The sequence below is a fragment of the Anas acuta genome, chromosome 16 (assembly GCF_963932015.1).
Source record: "Anas acuta chromosome 16, bAnaAcu1.1, whole genome shotgun sequence".
In the NCBI taxonomy this organism is placed as follows: Eukaryota; Metazoa; Chordata; class Aves; order Anseriformes; family Anatidae; genus Anas; species Anas acuta.
The window spans coordinates 16,246,634-16,265,421 of NC_088994.1; the positions used below are offsets into that span (position 1 = coordinate 16,246,634).

Genomic DNA, 18,788 nt, shown 5'->3' on the forward strand with positions numbered 1-18,788 from the left:
GAAGAAATTTAGCAGATTAAAACTCTGACTTGCTCGCTGCTCTGATTTGCCTGCTGGTACACAGAATCTCTTCCAGTTTCCAGATGGCACCGCCAGCGCCTGACCAGGATGGCTGTATGCTTTACAAATGCATAAAATGTTCTTTACCACAGGTTTCTCCAAAAAGTATTATTATTATTATTATTATTATTATTATTATTATTATTATTATTATTATTATTATTATTTTTGGGTGGGTGGGGGGAGATTTCATGTACTTGGTATTCTAATGAATATTATTTGGATGTGGAGCTGATCCTGTGCTAAGCTGATGACTTTGTCCTGTTCTCAGTGGAGCTGTTACAAGTTGTCTCTAGTGGAAACTGCATTAGCCATCCTGCCAGGCGTGTCTCTAAACGAGTCATTTGGCTTTTCCAAGTGCTTCTAGCAGTGGATACTGCTGTGCCCTTGGTGCTTATTATTGGAGCCAACGGATTGTATTCAATGCAGCATGATGTAAGAAAGATGGTAGGAAGCATCAATAGAGGCTTTCATGGTGAAACGTGACTTGTTTTCAGTGGTCAGACATTTACGGAGGATCAAGAGGAATTCATGAAAAGTATGCAAAGGGAACAGAAAGTTTTTGTGCAAGCTACGAGTGAGGTTGATGAGAGGAAAACATGCTGGGTGGGCTCATACAGCTGATCTGTAATGGTGCCTCAGAGTGCTAAAGAGACTTCTGCTCCCTGCTTTTAGTTTTGCAAGGACTTGGCATCTGTGTCACTTGTAATGAAACAAAGGAGAGGAGACTGCTCAAGCAAAAGGGCATCAGCAATCATCTGTGCATCGTCTTGTAGCTTCCTTGCTTCTCTCTCTGCCTCTCTTGGTCAGCAGCACAGCTTTCTCATTTGGGCCATTTTATACCTCAGTAAAGTTGCTGTAGAGTCTGTCTTCACAAGACATTTTCTTATGCTTAATCTTGAAAGAAATAATGCCCTTCAAAAAGTGCTGTCAGAGAGTTCAAACATGCAGAATGTACTTCAGGTACAAGTGGACTGTAATGGTCTGTGGGATGTGATTTGAAGTACAGGAGCTTTGGGCATGTGATGGTGCTTCTGACATTTGCAGACAGCCCAACCAGCACAAGAAGGTGAACATTTCAAGATGTGTCCCCATTATCCCAAGAACCAGGGAGCTGCTGCTAAATCTGAAGTTTCAGTAAAAACTAAATGAGCAAAACTGTCAGGAAGATCTCGGGGATGAAGCAGCAGCTGTACAAACGGTTGGAAGTGTCAGGCCTGCTCTGCAGCCTCCCCACTGCTCAGAGGAGGGAGAGCAGGCAGTGTGCAGGTTGCTCTCTGTCCTTCCTCTCTTCTAGGTGATTTTGCTAAAGAAACATGAGAAAAACCTTGCCACAACTTTCCTGATCATCAGTTCTGAGGATTTTGTGCTTCATCAGTGGGTAAGGAAGGAGGGATGCTGTGCGAACCCTGAGCAGCGTGCTGTAGGCTGCAGGTGCCAGTGCTTGGGGTCCTGTTGGCTGGGCGATGCTCTCATCTCACCCACTCATTAAGGTGACTGAGCATCTCTCCATGAAGAACTAAGCTAAAATGAACCAAACTAGCCACCTGTACTGTGTGCAGAAACATGGCCCAGCAGGGTCCTGGCCCTGCACCAGGCGATCCAAACAAGGCTGCGCTCAGCTGATGCACACCATGTCTGAGAGGTGTAGATTTTGGTCTAACAGTGAACTATTGAACCTTACAAGTTGTTTACTGTTATTGCTGTCCATATCCCCTAAGGTATGAAAGTCCTTTTTTTTGATCACTTTCCTGGAGTTCCTTAAAGTCACAGCGACAGTTCCTACAGAAATAATTTAGGTAGTGGAGAAGATGTAAAGGTTAAGCTGACAAGAACCTCCATAAATTGTTGAGCTCATCCTCAGTGAGAATCTCGGTGAATTAATTTTATTTTCTCTGTTCAGCAGATTGTGAATGGTTGGATTTCATCCTTGGTCCCTTCAGAGCTTCTGAGCAATCGGAGGGTCATTTGAAGAGCATTTCTCACATCCTGTATATAAAAAATAAGGCCTATGGTTACTTCAGCAGCAACTGCAGAGTAGGACAGTGGGGTCCGTCAGGGAGATGCACAGGTACAGCCACATGGGGCAGTCACCACTAATATCAGCTGGCTGTTTGTGCAGTGGGACCAGATACACACCTAGTGTTTTGTTAGCTGCTGCAGCTGGTTTTGTAGGTAACTTGTGATTTTGTTATGCTCCATGTGCTCCTATATGAAAGCATGAGAGGATGTCCAGCCTGTACCAAAGAGATTCATTCTTGGAAGCATTTCTAGTCTGTGGTCAGCTGTGGGTGAGCAGGGAGCAGGACCTGCCTCCAGGTGCAGCCCCAGCAATGCCCAGGGAGCTCCTCACACAGTGCCAGCAGCAGCAGGGCTGAAACGGGGCAACTGCAGGATCAGTCCCTGGCTTGGGCAGCTCCCTGACATCCCTTATGGTAGGTTCCTACTCGTGTGTAGATCTTCAAAATAAATAAAAATAAACAATTCTTTTTGTGTGTATGTGTGTTTAAATCCCATTGTTCCTCAAAGTGCTTCTTATTTTGATCTCTGGTTTTTCTCTCCTAAGACATAGGCCTGTTGCTTTCTGATCTGGTGCAGATGGGTCCAGCCACATTTTAGGGTCAGACTCTTAAATTTTAGAGTTATCACAGCTACAAATTAATTTCAGCCTGGCCAAAATACAATTAAAAGTGTATAAAAATAATTAAAAGGGCTTATGTGCAGGTGGAGCAGGGGCCATGGGGATGCCAGTGCCAAAGGGGGTGTGCATGCTGCAGCATCATTAGAGCCACTGCAGCCTTCCCCTGCCTTGCCTGGGTTTTTGGATGCCCGGTGTGGGTGTGATGGCCTCCCAGAAGCCTGTGAAAGCAGTGGGGTTCCTTGAAATAGACTATTTAAAAATGGAAACAATGGAAACAAAGCTCATAGCAACCTGCTGAGGCAGTTCTCTAAGCTGACAAACAGTGTAGGCGTGTTGCAGCCTCCTTTTTCCATGAATGAAATCTGTTGGCAGGTACAGGGCTGCTGGAAAGAGCAGGGATGTGACAGCAAGAAAAAGACTCAAAAGCTTTATTTTTATCAACGGCTGAAATATCTCCTTTGCAGTCCTCTCTCTGGCCCTGGTCTTCCTTTTTGGTCTGCCATGGCTCCATCCTCTGCCCCTGGCTGGGGAGCAGAACAGGGCCACAAGCTCTGAGAGATGAGAGCCATGGGGGGGCTCGGTGCAATGGGAGGGAACTGGGCACACCAGCTTATGCAGGGGAGCTGCTGGTGGAGCACAAATGCATCATTCGTACAGGCTCAGAGTCCTTCCTCTGAACACTTGGTCCTGAAAGCCCTGGCTGGAGGGAAATAAAGCTGTTGCTCTGCTAAAATGTGCACGATGAGAGGTAATAAGGGTGGTTGGGCAGAGCCCTGGCAGGAGGGACAGCTGAGAGGCTGATATCCCTTCCGTGGCGGCACCCTGGTTGCCAGGGATGCCTTCACGTTCACGCACATTATTTGGTAATTATGCTTAGTAGACCATGGGGGACAGTTAGGGAAGCTTAAACATGTGGCAGCTTCCACGACATCATCACCGTGAGCACCAGCAAGGCTGGGACTGCAGCTCTGGGAAGGGTTAGCACAGAGCAGTCGCAAGCAGCCTCCCCAGGGCAGGAGCAAAGAAGAGGATCCCCTCCTGCGGCAGGGGAAGCTTTGTGCTGAGGGTGATCCTGCAGGCTGCCTTTTCTCTCATGTTTTCAGCAGACTGGAGCACTGGCGGGGTCCCTGCAGAGCCAGCAGCTCCTGCTGTGCCTCAGCTCACATCATGGGGAGGTCAGTGGGTGTGCTGCGAGGTGCATGGCAGGGCAGGAGGCAGTAGCTGGCCTGTCCTCAGGCATCTCGAGCTCCTGCTGCAGGAAGGTTTTGTCACCCACTCCAGCTGCTGTGGGTTGTGGCCGTGTCCCCGTTCCTTCCAAGTGGTCCCTGTGTTGTGCTGATGCTCTGGTGCAGCCTGAGAGGTTGTTTAACCTCAGCCTGGGGCCCGTTGTCAGCCCAGTTGCTGATCAGGAACCCAGGGCAGAACAGTCACTGATTATTGAGGGGGGGTTCCTGCAACTGGTGCGGGCTGGAGCTGGCAGGGAGGAGGAGGAGGAAGGGCCGTGGGATGTGGTGCTACGCCAGCTGCATGGGATGGATGAGTGTGAAGAGTTCATGCTGCTGACTGAAGTGTGCTTATTGCCGCATTTTATTGGAAATTGGGGCTGCTGGCTTGGGCTTTGGTTTGCTGGTGCAGCCAGAGGGGTCTGAGGGGAGCTCGGCGGGGGTGTGTGTGGCTGGAGGGGCTCTAAAAAATCAGTGATGAGGCTGCCTCTGAGCATCCCAGCGTGGAGAACCGAGCACGTTTTGCTGATCATTACAGGTGAGTGTAAAGCAATAGGGCAAGGTCCTTATTTTCGAATGTTAGCTGTGTTTATTATGAATATTGTGTACCGAATGATCTTTACTTCATTGTTTGGGGAATTGAGAGCCATAACAGCACACGGTGAAACATTGCACAGGCGAGCTTTGCGGATTGCGTTTTCCAAGGCACACCAGAGCACTTTGTTGGATGGCTGCCCTGTGAATTGCTGTCGCCAGGGCTGTGTCTCGTGGTGGATGGCAGGGGGAAGGACCTCTGGCTGCTACCCTGTGTAAGGGAGCGTTCCCTGCGCAGAGCAGTGTGTGCAAAATAGAGATTCACATTACTTACAAGTACGCTTCAAATAGCAACTCAGAATTGCCTTGGAAACCATTTCAGAGCCTGAAATTGCTGATGTGGGGTGGATTATTCTAGAGAAAAAGTGAAAAGAAGTTACAGTATCTTAGATATTTGTGGAGTTTTCTCCTTACTTCTCTGGGTAGCCGGGTATGCTTGTCCTTCTGTCTGAACTCTTAGTGATATGTGACCTGCAAGCTTTGCATTTATAAAAGGTAGCAAAGGGAAAATTCTGTCTGTGCTGATGTGAGTGTTGCTGGCAGGGTAAGACTGAAGATGCTGAAGGTTTTAGGCTTTCTTCTATGCGGTCTGCTGATGTCACCACAAAATTCAAACGCAGAAAGCGATGTCGTCTCTCAAGAAGCATATGAGAGGGTGAGTAAAACCTCTCCAGTTTCATCCCAGCCATTCTGCACACTCTATAAGCATTTCTGTGTCTGTTTCCTCACTGCTGTCTGTATGTTCTATTAAAGCCCTCAGTCATTCAAAATGCCTCCTGTTTTGGAAAACTAAGCTAGCCTTGTCTGTAGCCTCCCACCTCCTGAGCCCTGTTGAGTTTTGAAAGCCTCAGTTTTTCCATCTCTCCCCCAGTATCAGCTATTTTTGAGCTGGAGTCCACTTGAATTAAACCCAGAAACGTCTCCCTCCACCCCTAATAAACTGAGAAAGCTCTTTGCTCCCTTGAGTGCACCTGCACGCTTCTGGGCATCTAACTTCTACTGCAAGCAGCTTCTGCTGAACGTGCAGCACCTGCACGGTGCTTCGTTTGGATGCTGCCCCAAGTGAGGGGCGAAGTGAGAAAATGACAGCTCAGATGCTCTTCCTACAGCTACAGGTCAGCATCCAGGGCGCTAGCCTCATAATGGCAGCACCTTTCTTTGCAGCCTGTGGAGATTCAAGGAATAGCCTTTGAGTCTGAAATGAGCAAATTCACATCTGCAGACTTAAAGGTAGACTCAGCACCTATCAAAGGGCTTGACAAACAGCATGAAGGCTTCTGCATGATTCTTTGTCCTGAGAGGCCAAACTGTAGACTAGGCAGTGTAAGAGTTATAGCAACAACAGTGGCTGCAGGAGGAACATGGGTGGTAACTAAAGGTGTGTGAAGTAAACCCATTGCAGCCTGCCTACAGGATCAACAGGGTAACTGAGGGGGAGAAAGGCTTTTGCAAATTACTTTAAGCTGAGGCCCAATCTACAAGGGATTGTCTGAAGAGAAATGACAAGACAGAATGACACTGAAAGCATTCTTTTTTTGTCTATTGTTTGACAAGAAAAGATGCAGGCTTGGACCTTGCAGAAGCCAGCCTCACTTTTCTCCATCCTCTCTCTGCATTTCACTTCCTGCCAGGCCTATTTAAGGACAGTTCCTCCTCCTATTCTGCGCATTTAACTATTTTTTTTTTTTTTGTATTATTGTTCATGTTTGTAAAAGCGTATAAAGAGATCTGCAGGAGATGCTTTGCTAGATGCTCTGATACTAAATTCATCTTTTCATTTTTTCTTGTCTCATTTCACAGGTTGTACATCATGGATCTTACAATTCTTCCAGTAAAGTGCATCCCTGGAGTTGGGGTCAAGGTGTTTTTCCCTGCTCTTCTCGGTCTCTTTGGTACTTAGTGAGTGTTGGCTGTGAAGGCTCTTGTGGAGTGTGAATTTCTTTGAGCAGCATATGAAAAGTATAATGGAGATTTCTGCGTGGGCAAAAGGAGGGAGGGAGAAGGAATGAAAATTTTTCTAAAGAAACGTTGCAGAAATACAACATTATTCCCAGGTTCCTTGTAGAAATCTGTGCAGAGTCCCCAAACATGGTAGATGATGAAGGGCCAAGAAGGCTTCCCAAGGATGCTGGACACTGTTATCACCATGCAGCTGTGTGCCAGACTCTCAGAAGCTCCCGGACTCCTGGTGTGTGCACTAGCAAAGAGGCAGTGCTCAGTAGGTGTGCTCGGTGTGGCTTTGTCTGCTGAGGTTTGCATTGCTTCCTCTTCACACGAGAGGAACGCGGTGCATTTGCTTGCTAAGACTGCCCTCTCCTGAGGCAGCAGCTCGGAGGCAGCACTTAAAAACATGAAAGTGGGTTCAAATCATCTCCTGATGATCAGCACTCTCATTTTTCTCACTGCTTTTGTCTGACAATGGTTTGTTTTGTTTCATAACAGTTTCATTTTGTCTGCAGCAATATTGACGTAAGCATAGAAGCCACAATAAGAAACAACATCCTGTTTGAGTTAAAAAACAAACAAAAAGATCAACAAAACAACCAAACAAAAACTCAACAAGGCACAGCTCACTTCTGATTCTGTTCCCTAAAACCATATGAGAGAGAGAAAAATGAGAGCTTTTCTCACTTGGCTCCTCCAGGTGTAGGCAGGGAGTGTGTATTTTGTGAGGCTCTTTTACAAAGCCGCTCTGCTGAAGCAGAGCAGAACCACGTTTTTCTCTTCCTGACCATGAGTGGAGATGTCGGCTCTCTGGGGCTGCAGCAAATGGCTCCCTGCAGGAGCAGGGAGTGAACAGTAGCTTCGTTACCCCTTCAAGCCTTCTGAGCAGTGTGCACCATCCTTCCGTGACCCATCTCCGCAGGAGGAGATCAGCTGCTCAGTTCTGCAGTGCTAACGAATAATGGCATCTCTGAAACGATGTGTGACAGCACGGGGGGATTCTGCCACCTCTAAAGGGAAAAGCAATCCAGACCTGTTTTTTTCCCTGACTTATGCTTAGATCTCTGTGCCTGGAATGGAATAACTTTCTCTTGTGTTTCAGACAGCTAAAATACTTTCAAGTTGCTTTTCCATTGGATGTAGGAGATTGCTGCACCATGTAAGTTGTAAGTGATGCTCCTGAGATACAGAGAGGGTCTGTATCTCAAGATGTGTGCAGTTTGTAAAGTATTTTATTTTTGGAGAAGCTATGTTGATTGGGAGTTGAGCCTGCTCTTTTAAATTAGACTGAGCCATTCTTAAAAAAAAAAAAAAAAAAAGTATCTCATATATACCAAGCAGACTTGTTCTGACACCTCGTTAAGTTAATTTAGGTGGTTTAATACAGTTCGGCAGCAGCTTAAAATCACAGTCTTCCATCTGATCTGATGCATTGATTATACTGGTGTTTTGTTTGTAAACCTCCTTCTGTTTCTGTGCAGCTGTAATTGCATTTGAGAAAGGGAAAATTATATATGTGCCCAAACCACCCAAAGTGCATAATTGCTCTGCTGAAATACCTCTAGAGGTAAGTGCAAGCTGAGATCATTACTGAGTCTGAAGTTTCTCAACTCTTTTTTCTTGGTGGTTTCTGGGCTGTTTTAGAGCTTCTTCCTCCTGCAACACGAATCAGAAACAACTGGCAGAAACGCTGCTGTGCCGTTCAGCTGCCAGGATCCACTTGGATTCATGGAGAATGGCTCTGCTGCTCTTACTGGCATCATTTCCTCGTTGAGATCTATGTAATTACAGGCTTTCTCCAATAGTAAATGTGTGGTACCATCTTTGTTTGCAGACAATATGAGGCCAGCAATGGGAAGAGGATTCCCCTTCCATCTCTGCCAGCCAGCCCTGAGGTGATGCCGGCAACAAAAGGCACAACCGAGACCACTGGGGAGAAAACATTTACCAGTATTCTCCCCTGAGTGGTCTCTGGGAGACCCGAGACCACCCCTTTCACCCATGATACAGTGAGTGCTGTGACTGCACAGGCTGCTTGGCTTTCCATTGCGTGGCTCTTGCCACAGGATTTTGGACCAGTGCAGCAAGCTGCTCCTAAGTACCTGCTTCTGCCTCCTGGTTTTATTGGGCCTGCAGCATTCCAGTGCTTATTGCTTCTTCATTAAACTTGTGTTTCCAGGCACTAAATTATTTGCATAAAGTCTCTGATTTTCTGGAGTTGCAGCTTTGAACACCTGTGCAGCTGCAGCAGAGTTCAGGGAGTGTATTGCAAAGCTATCTATTCTAATTTAGGTTTCTATATATTCCTCAATTGCCTTGAAAGGGCTTGGAAGCAGCTGCTGAAAAGCCATAGAAAACCTGATTGAGGAAGAAAAACAGACTTGGTTGTATAATAAACACACAGGCTCCTTCCATCCCCACTGATAAGAATAAAAAGCACTGCACGGGGGGGTTGGTTGGGTACTGGTGGGACATGGTGGTGGTCCTGTTACCAGCATGGCCTCAAAAGCTCCACGTGGCTGTGGGAAGCGGTGTCTCCCCACCCTGCCCCTCAGAGAGGAGGCAGCCTGTGTGCAAATCTTTAATCTTTGAGACAAGCTGGCAGTGACAGCTGACGTTTGGCTTGATGTCAAACAGCTCACAGAGGCTCACGCTGCAGAGATGGCCCTCAGCGATGCCGCTGTGGCTGAGGTGAGCCCAGCTTAAATCCATGGGGGTCGTTTCCCTGCTGCATCCCAAACCTCATCATTTAACCTACTGCCAAGCAGACCTCGATTCCCCCAGCACCAATTCCTCTGGGGCTGGCATGGGGGACAAACCCGTGGCAATGCCATGTGATGTCCAAACAGCTTCCACGCCGGTTCTTGCTAGCATGGCAGTGAGGTGCAAAACCTTCCAGTAGAGATCCGCTTCCTACTCGATGACAAGGCGTAGGATTTCAGCAACGCATTCTTTTGGTTTTCTTGTGAAGTCATTTCTGCTTCTCAGATCAAACTTCAAGAACCCTTGAGAGCTTTTGTTCTGGAAGTTATACTAAATGAAATCAATTCTAAGTCCACAGGGATGTTTTCTTCCCTGATGTCTTGTTAGTCAAATCCAAAGTATATAAGCCAAGAGTAGTGTGTGTGTGTGTTTTTTTTTCCCCCCCTCCTTTCTGTTTGATTTATTTATTTATTTTTGTTTGTTTGTTTGTTTTTCCCACTGGAGCAATTTAAGAGTCTGTTCTTCCCTGAATCAATTGCATATTCTACACGTGTTAATTCATAAAAGGCAAGCTGGGTCTTAGGAATCTTGTATATAAACAACCATGAGCCTGGGTCTTAGACTATGGTGTTTATATGCTAAAGCAATGTGTATATATATTGTACAAAGCTGTAGGTGTCTGGGGGACTGAACAGTAAAATCCAAAAGTCCTAATGCGTGTTTCTGCATACACCTGACTTAGGTTTGTTTATCTCCAGATGCACGCACCAAATCCATCTGTTCCTTCACGTCGTAATAAAATAATTATAGTAAAGATCAAGCAAAGGCTGCATGTTGGCACTGGAGAAGTTTTCCTGTATTGTAAATGAACTTAATCTTTCACAAATACAAGATATTTTTTTTTTGAAATATCTGTGCTAAACCTTTCAGCTACTTCTCTTTGCCCCTCATCCTGGCTCTGGGCAAACCTCAATGAGGAGATCAGGCAGGCCAAGTGTGATCTCTGTGTGTGTTTATTCAGCATGCCCAAAGCCAGAAAAAACGCAGTGCTGAGGATGCCAGGGCTGGTACCCCACGCAGGTGAGCCCATGGGATACAGGGCAAGTCTCCTCTCCCACTGGTGCCTTCCCTACCAGCTATGAGTGTGCAGAGGCTTTTCTGACCACCTTGCCTTTTGGGATACCTTTCCAGGGGAAATTGCGCAGAGCCCAATACCTCTGAGGAGGATCTCCTGCCCTAAGCTGCTGCTGGCCCCCTGTGTTTGCTGCCAGCAGGATTTGTGGGCAGGTGCTGCTGTCCTCGGACGTGTCCTGCATGTTGCAGCCACACCGTGCCTCGGGGGAGCCTCTCCTGGCTGATTTTGCCTTTGCACAGTGCGTGTGCCCCAGTGTGAGCTCTGCCACTTGTGAGAGGACCTAGAATTAAACAGGACCACACCCCTCCAAGGCTAGAAACAGTGTTTTGGAAATACCCATTTCCTGAGGGCTTTAAATCAAATTCTGGCTAGACATAGCTGCTCTGATTTAAGGCTTGCCTGGGTGTATCAGGACAAGGTGGATCCATTTGGTTGTGCTCTGACACAGCCACCTGCCCAGGCTAGACAGCACCAGCCAGACTCAGAAGTGTTTACTTGCATTTACGTGGGCCTTGAAAGGTTTCTTAAATTCCGTGAAGTTAATACAATGGAAAATGGATTTTTTCTGCCCACCTAAGCAAGCCTTTAGTGATTAATGCTGTAAAGTAAAAACAACAGCAACAAATTCAGTTTTACAATGTGCTGTGTATTCCAGGTCTATGAGGAATGCTTGCTTTGTAAAACAATTTTTTCCTCCTCCCAATGCACTTTCAAAAAATATTTTATTTCCATAAAATCCCCTTGTCTCCATAAGCTGTGTGTTGATACTAATAGGATGCATAGCTTCATAATTCTTTGTCTCTTCTTGCGCTGGTATAAGGCTAAGCCCTATCACAGAGCAAATATGTTTTACTAGCAAAGACACTTAGCAGAAGAGAGGGTTCACCCTTTGTTTGCAAAATTAGTTGAGAATTTTTCATCTGTTCATCTCCTAGTCCTGCATTGTGTGCCGTAACTACAGCACAAAAAAGAAAATCTGATGTACAGGATGAGTTGCTTGCTGTCATGTCTCTGATGCTGAACAGAAGAGAGGCCGTCATGAATATATTTTAATTAATGTGATTATTTATTTTAAATCTTTGATTATTTTAATTGGGGGAGTGGAGGGGGGGATCCTGCATCTGCATATGAGTTACAGATATAGAAATAAGGAGATACAGATAAGAAATATGGAGGATCTAAACAGTCTCTGTGTTAAAAGAATGCATTCTACTTAGTGCTGCTTTTCCAAATCAGTGTCATCTTTGGTGATGTGCTTTGGGAAAGTCTGGAACATTAATTATTGCTCTTGCTTTCTGTTAATTGCTGGGAATAGATGCCTACACTTTACCAGCACTTTCCTTGTGGTCTTTTTTTCCCAGCAGCAGGTTCATAGCTGCAACACCTCCCCGTCCATCTTGCTGGGTGGGAAGGAAGAATCCCAGCTTGGCCCACTCTGTGCTGACCCCGTGGCTCTCCGGCTCGTGGTCTGTGCTCGGCGTGGATCCTGGCTGGCACACTTGACTCAGTGCAATGTGAGTCAGCTTTCGGGATCTCATCCCTTGTTGCCGGGGCTAAATGCACGACTAAAGGTTTTATTTGAATGAGAAATTTCAGAGGGCCTGCTCCCAGCCACAGCAAAGCACGCCGCTACTTGGAAATAAAGGTACGCTGTGAGTCAGGATATCCTTCCTGCTCGTGAAGCTATCCAGAAACCGCAGATACGGATTATATGACTTGAATGCTGTGCTATTTATGATGTGTGTTCAGTCACCTAAATCACATTGGCACTGTTTGAGCTGTGCCTGGATAATTGATTCAAATGTAAATTGAATGAATAAATCCTTTACAGCTAAAATATGCTCCCTTTTTATCTTGATTCTTTTTCTTCTTTCTGTTGAATGGCATAGAAAATAGGTAGTTATAATCTCATAAATAGATTTTTGACTACTTTTCTAGGAGGGCAGGTAAAAGGAGGTCTGTATGATCTATTTTGAAATGCTTTACTCTTTTGTTTGCTGAATTGCTAACTTGCTTATATCTTGGCGTCTGTTCTTCTGGTCAATAATCTGCTTGTGCAATGTTTGCGCTGCTCTTCAATGGCAAGGCCAGGTGGTTATTTATTTCTCTAAGTGCATATTAGTCAAGGGCAAAGTATCGGAGAAATCTCTTTATTTTTGCCATGGAGTGGAATATTGTTGTGAAATGCGTGCCCTGCTGGCATCAAAGGTTTATTTGGTTTGGGAATCTACACAGAGGGACTTGAACTGGCATCAGCACAAGCCTTTGTGAGTGTTTTGTGAAAGTTTTAAGCTATTTTTTTTTTCTGTAAGGCTTCACTGATGTTGCGTTAGAGACAGGGCTAACGTTAACTACAAGCCAACAAAAGAATGTCGTTTAAGCTTCTCTCCCAGCCTGGTTATATTTAATCAGCAATTCCACAGATGGTAATTCTTGGAGCCAGTGTCTTTTCAATGAAGTCCAGTGGGCCCCTCACTCTCTTATCCCCAGCATTTCAATGATGGCATTTCTACTCCCAGATCAAGCATTTAGCTAGAGAGCAGAACCAGGCGCTTGGCATTCCTTGGGCTATAAATATTTGGGCATTTTTTTCATGTCTCGGGGCAGGAATCCCAGTGCTGCGTAGCATCCCTGTGCCCAGCTGGGCACTCGCTGCCTTGCAGGGGTTTCACTCTGCACTTGTCAGCTCTTCCTTTTGCTCTGGTCCCCACGTCAGGTATTAAAAAGATTAAAATGCCTAGGATGGATCATCTCTGCCTGTACAAGACTCGATTCCTGCTGACAGCTATCACTCACAGGCCCTTCAGAGGAAGGTACCAGCACTCTGCAGCTCAGGTGGAAAAGCCACTGCCTGCCCTCGCCTTTCTGGGTTTGGGAAGCCTCTGGGAGCAGGAGGCTGGTGTGGAGGTGGAGCCCATCGCACTACCCTTGAAACGTGCTGCCGGTCACTGTGTGCTTCTGTCCTCTGTGTCTGTGTAAATGTCCAGGCTGCTTTTGAATCTAATTAGCTTCTTGGCTTCGGAGATGTCCTTTGGCAGAGTATCCCGTATTTGAATCACCCATGTGGAAACGCGTTTCCTCCTGCCAATTCGCTAAAAGCCCCAAATCCCTGCTTTAGCTGTTTGTGCCGCAATCCTGTTTGCTGGAGGTGTTTTTTGTGTGTGATTTCTTTTTCTGAATTTTACTTCCGTCTCTTCTTCCCTCTCTCCTTTGGTGCCAGGCACTGTTTGCTCTGGGGGAACTGGTGCAGCAGCCCAGTGTACTGGGGGTGAGAGTGCCCTGTCCCCTGTGTGACTGTGCTGCTGGGAGAGCTGCTGCTACCGCTTCCTAAAGCAGAGCAAGGTTCATTGGTGCCCTCCACCCTGTCCTTGCCTTCCATCCACCGGTGTACCGGAGGCCTTCAAACCCCCTGGCTTCTTGCTGGACTGAAAAGGACTGATTTGTTTCTGTGTTTGTATAACAGAGGCTTGTTTGTGCCTTGTATCATCACAGCCAGATGTTGAGTATCAATATTTATAGGCTTTGCTATACAGCTTCTTGTGTGTATGTTTATGGGGGAAAAATTGCAGATAAAATGGTTCATGCCCAAACTTGCTACTGTCCAGAAACTGAATTTCTCTCTTCCTATCTCTGCACTGAGCCAGTTATGAATAGGAGATTTTGTGACTGGCTTCAGAGCCTGGCTCTGGCTATTTAGAAAACATCCATTCAATAAATCATATGGGGAGCAGCTGCCGCTCTCTGCTGAGCCAAGACACATCAGATAAAATATTGCTCATTTATTTGGTTTGGTAGAAATAAAGTTGCTGTAGTGGAACATCATTACAGGCTGTTCTTAATTCACCTCAGGGCTATTTCTAATAGCAGCACACAATTCTCCTGTGATAGTGTGAGTGAATGAGATGGGTGTTTTGATGTCAAGCTGAATGTAAGAAAGGTTTTAGGAATCAAAGCTCTGAAAAAGAAATAACTACTGTTTGTGCTCTGGTACTGGAAGAGGTCCCTGTTTTATTATTAACACTATAGCTATTGAAAGTCCTGACACTTGCTCCTTGGAGATTTGAAGCAATTCAATACATGAAATACCGTTTCAGCTCAGCCTTTTACAAGTCACTGTGTTTTGGTAAAGCCGAAGGTGGCCTTGATAGCTAATGGAGACACCCAGGGCTGGCATTAAGTTAATAATGCCTGATTTTCAGCTGTGTGGCAACCAGAAAGTCTGCTTCTGCCCAGCTCTTGGGTTACAGCTGCCAGCTGCTTTCATCCAAGGAAAATGGTTTATGAAAGGCTGTCCAAAGCATTTGAATGTAGGCTCACTGCTTTGCATAAATGTCATCAGCATAATATCCAGCAACGGGGCCATGGTGTCTGCAGACGTGTTGCCCACTGATCTGACAAGATGCTAGAGGCTGTTACTTAAAAAAACTAAAAGTGAAGGGGTAGGAAGACAACGGAGACTGTTGCAATGTAGGGTTGGGTGCACATTTTCTTTGACAAGGAACAGGCATCTAATCAGGATCCTGCTTTTCTCCTTGGAAAATTGGTCTTCAAAATGTCTTGTCTTGTCTCCCCTTTGCGTCATTGCTTGGCTAAAACAAGTGAGAATTGTGTGGATCTGAAGACATTACCATATCGCAGGCAAGACAGACAACTGCTGTGATTTTGTTTGTGTTAGATCTTTAAATGTCCAATCACCTGTGTGAGACACTGGCATTTTATGCTCATTTTGGGTGTGCTGTGCTGCGGCAGAGAGCCATGTATTCTGCTTTTCCACAGAGGCGTTTCTTTGCCCTTGCTTGTCTTAATTATTCTCTATAAAATCGAGGTAACTGGCGGAAAACGTATGGTTGCTCCAGCTTACGGAAAAGCAGCTCGTGTTGCTGAGAGCGATAAAGCTCACAATGCAACAGAAGCGCCTGGATTCCTCACTGCTGAATTGCATTTTCGTTGACAAAACAGATGCTCTTTGTTGGAGCTGAGGTACAGGCACTGCCCTCGCTGCCGGCGTGATTTAGTGGAGGCAGTGCTGTGACCCCGAAGCCCTGCGTATTTAATCACGAGCCTCTTAAGCGTTGGCTCTGAAGGGTGCAGCGGCGCAGGCACGCAGAGAACTCGGGGCGAGTGACAAGATGCTTGTGGTTCCCGGGCAGAAATGAGCAGCAGGCGAAAATGATTTATAATTTGCTGGTCTTATCGGAGTCCGAGCATGAACAGCATTGCTATGTTTTCCATGCAGCAATACTGCTGATGGCTGTGGTCATATTAAACATGCTCCCTCTCCTGACAGCCCAGATAGCCTCTACTTAACAATAACTTCTGCTGCAAAAGAAAAAAGCGTATGCTGAAATAGCAAAGATCGGGGAGCAGAGCTCTCTTGCTAACTGCTAGAGATGACCTTGATTCTGTGTGTGAGGGCTGCGAAGTATCATAATTCAATGAGAGTATTTATTCTGAGCTATGCTGCACAAGCTGAAAGAATCGCAGGACCTCATTTTTGTTTGAATAATTTTATATGGCAAATAGGGGAGTCAGATTTTTTTTTTTTTCATTCAGGCACTCTGCTCCAAGTGAACCTCCAGAGTGCTCATCTCCTGTACATAAAAGTTTCCCAAAATACTGGTGATGAAGCTGTTTAGTTCAGCTCTATTTCCACGGTATTGGTGACTTTGTTAAACAGAAGTTCCCTGCAGACGGCTGTTGCTTTGATGCTAGTTGGTGTACGGCACATTAAAAAATCCTTAACTTGGTTTCTAAAGTCTCACTAAAAACCCTACTGGGACTTTGATGTTGAGAAGATTCCACTCAAAGTACCCAAACTCTCTGAAGCTCACCCGGCCTTATCTCGGAGGCAGACCAGCAAGTGGTTGCCTCAGGCAATAAAACACCAGTGGCAGCAAAACCGTATAGTGATTATTTATGGTCTGAGCATCTGCAGTCAGGAGAGGCTGCTGGAAATTACCAGAGCCTGGCGATGCCTTGAAGAATCCAGTTCTTTGTTTTGGAGACAATATTAACTGCTGCATGTTGTGGTTCAGCCATTTCATTCTCTAGTCCAGCTGAAATGTCTCAGCAGAGCACTGCGCAATTTCACTCACAAATTCCAGTCGTAAGCTTTGGTGCTCCCAAAGTTTAAAAAGGGTCTCTTTTGCTAAACGACGGCGTGCTAAAAGCAACCGTGGAACCCTATTAAGGTTTTAATTAGCAGCACGCTTTTAACCACAGCACCTTTCTCACTGCCGTGCAGCTGAGCAGCACGGAGCTGCCACTCGGTGCCGTGGGGCTGCTCATGTGCAGCTGGCAGGATGCGGCCGTGCATCCCTGCAGGTAGGAGCACGGTGCCCCGGCTGCGGGGCTCGTTAGTGGCTGGTGTTATTGCAGCAGTCTGTGCTGCTCCAGCACTACCCAAGTCTTGCTGTTACTATGAGAGTGAGTGAAATTGGCCTAGAACCAAAATTTTTTTTTTTTTTTTTTTAACTTCACTCAACAGTGTGAAATAAGAAGGCCTGGTGTGTGCCTTGCTCCCATGTGCTGTATTTATTTTCTAGGGCGATACTCAGTTCTTTGCAATGTCAGATACTGCATCAAATTATTTTTCGGAGTTAAGGGGGAATTAAATGTTCTCTCTTTTTTTTTTGCCTATATTGCGTTTTTGTGCACAGGAATCAATTTGACCCTACTGTGAGTTGTTTTAAGAGCTCTATCTTGTGCGTGCCTTTGAAGTAATTTTCTGCATACCACTGCCAGCCACCTCCCGTCCAGTTCCAGCTCTCACAGGGTGGACATCAGGGCCTTGGGCTCCCCGCCGTAGCTCCACACTGAGCCCTTGTACCCGTCTGCTCCCAAAGGGCTGGTGGGGAGGTCGCTCACAAGTGGCCCATGGGGGTCCCTGCTCTGGGTCCCCCCCCACAACAGCCGCTCCCTGCTGCCAGCCCTGCTGTGAAGTGCCTGGTGCCTGGCCCCATCCTGCATCTCCCCAGCGTGCTCCAGGCTCTCACAGAATCATAGGATCATACAGTGGTTTGGGTTGAAAGGGACCTTAAAGACCATCTAATTCCAACCCCCTGCCATGGGCAGGGACCCCTCCCACCAACCCAGGTTGCCCAAAGCCCCATCCAGCCTGGCCTTGGGCACTGCCAGGGATGGGGCACCCACAGCTCCTCTGGGCAGCTTCCACCAGGGCCTCGGCACCCCCTGAGGGAAGACTTCCCTCCTCTGTGCCTCCTTGTTGCCTCCTTTCTGTCCTGAGCAGGTGTTGTGAGGCTTCTGCCCCGTGAAGGACCCATGAACCAAGTGACACTGGCCTGACTATGCAAGGAAATATCATGCAAATTCAACCTCAGCCTTACTCAGGTAATTAACTCATCAGCAAGGCTCAGCACCAGGTTTGTTTAACATGAACTGGCTTTCCTGTCTCAGCAGCTTCTTTACAGCACTTGCTGTCTCCCTAGAAATAGGCATTTATTTACATACCACTGACTCCAAACACTTGATTAGTGGTAGGGGCTGTAATTTATCCCCAGAGGAATGTCTGGACAAAGTGTGGTGCTAATTCTGCCAACTGTGCCGAAGATGTGTCCAAACCTACCATGTCAAGTCTCTATTAAAGCTGAGAATAAGACAGAAAGCCTGAAGTCCTTACTTACAGAAGATAAGTGAGTGTAATATAAGGCTGCTGCTAATTCTTCCCCAGGATTAATAGGGACCATCAAGGACAAATTCTCTCAATATTGCTTTTCTTTTTGTAAACTGAAGCTTCCCCAAACCTGAGGCGAGATAGAAACATGACTTTGTGTCTGTGGTGCTCTCTTTCAGTCAAATGGAAATAGCTGTCTTTATTTAAAAACTCTCTTGGCACCACAGTGCTGACACTTTCTGAGAGAATGGAACGGACAGAAATCCATTTTCCAGGCTGGAAGGAAAGCAAAAAATAAATTGGAAGAATGAAGAGTGAGGAGGAATTGAGGTGTCCTCAGTGCTCGCAGCGTGAGTGATTGGAAGTGATGGTGGGAAGGCAGGTAAGTGTTCGTTTGTTTAAAATATAGGACTAGATTTGGCTTTAAGGCACGCTGCATCACTGAGAAAGCCGTGCTGCAGTGCTTCTGCTGGGGCCTATGGGCATGGGCAGCTCCCGTGTGTGCTCTCTGCTGGGGAGCCCTGCCCGTGGCCACGCTCATCCTGCGTGGGGCTGGGTGGAAAAGGGTGCCCGGGAGGAGCCTGCGGATGCCAGCCCTGAGGACGTTGAGATGTGAGATGTCCACCTGGAAAGGTGCTGAGGGCAGCACGTAGGCTTCAACGTGGTCTCCTCTGGTGATGGACACTGCCAAAAATCTTGCAAGACTTGGTGAAATAAGGCCAGCCGTGGGTGGTGTTGGTAGCTGGGGAGGGCTCAGCTGGAGTGAGCTGGGTGCTGCCTGGCGCAGCAGCCGGGCTCTGCAGAGTGGCTGTGCTCAGGGCCTCTTTGTGGATTTTTCTCCCTGGTGGGGCCTGA

The 18,788-nt window shown here is 46.7% G+C and overlaps 1 protein-coding gene across 2 annotated transcripts in view; it reads left to right on the plus strand.

The window, feature by feature from the left end:
* The first annotated feature begins 222 nt into the window (after nucleotides 1-222).
* Nucleotides 223-18,788, plus strand: part of LOC137865703 (BPI fold-containing family B member 4-like) — a 33,581-nt gene continuing 15,015 nt past the window's right edge. Inside the window, exons 1-6 of one of the 2 annotated variants that reach the window (XM_068701000.1) lie at nucleotides 223-5,173; nucleotides 6,319-6,417; nucleotides 6,978-8,471; nucleotides 10,096-10,245; nucleotides 11,665-13,113; nucleotides 13,521-18,315. The gene's annotated coding sequence lies outside the window, so the exon portion shown is untranslated. Of the gene's footprint in view, nucleotides 5,174-6,318; nucleotides 6,737-6,977; nucleotides 8,472-10,095; nucleotides 10,246-11,664; nucleotides 18,316-18,788 lie in introns of both variants that reach the window. The other variant, XM_068700999.1, reaches the window with a different exon arrangement.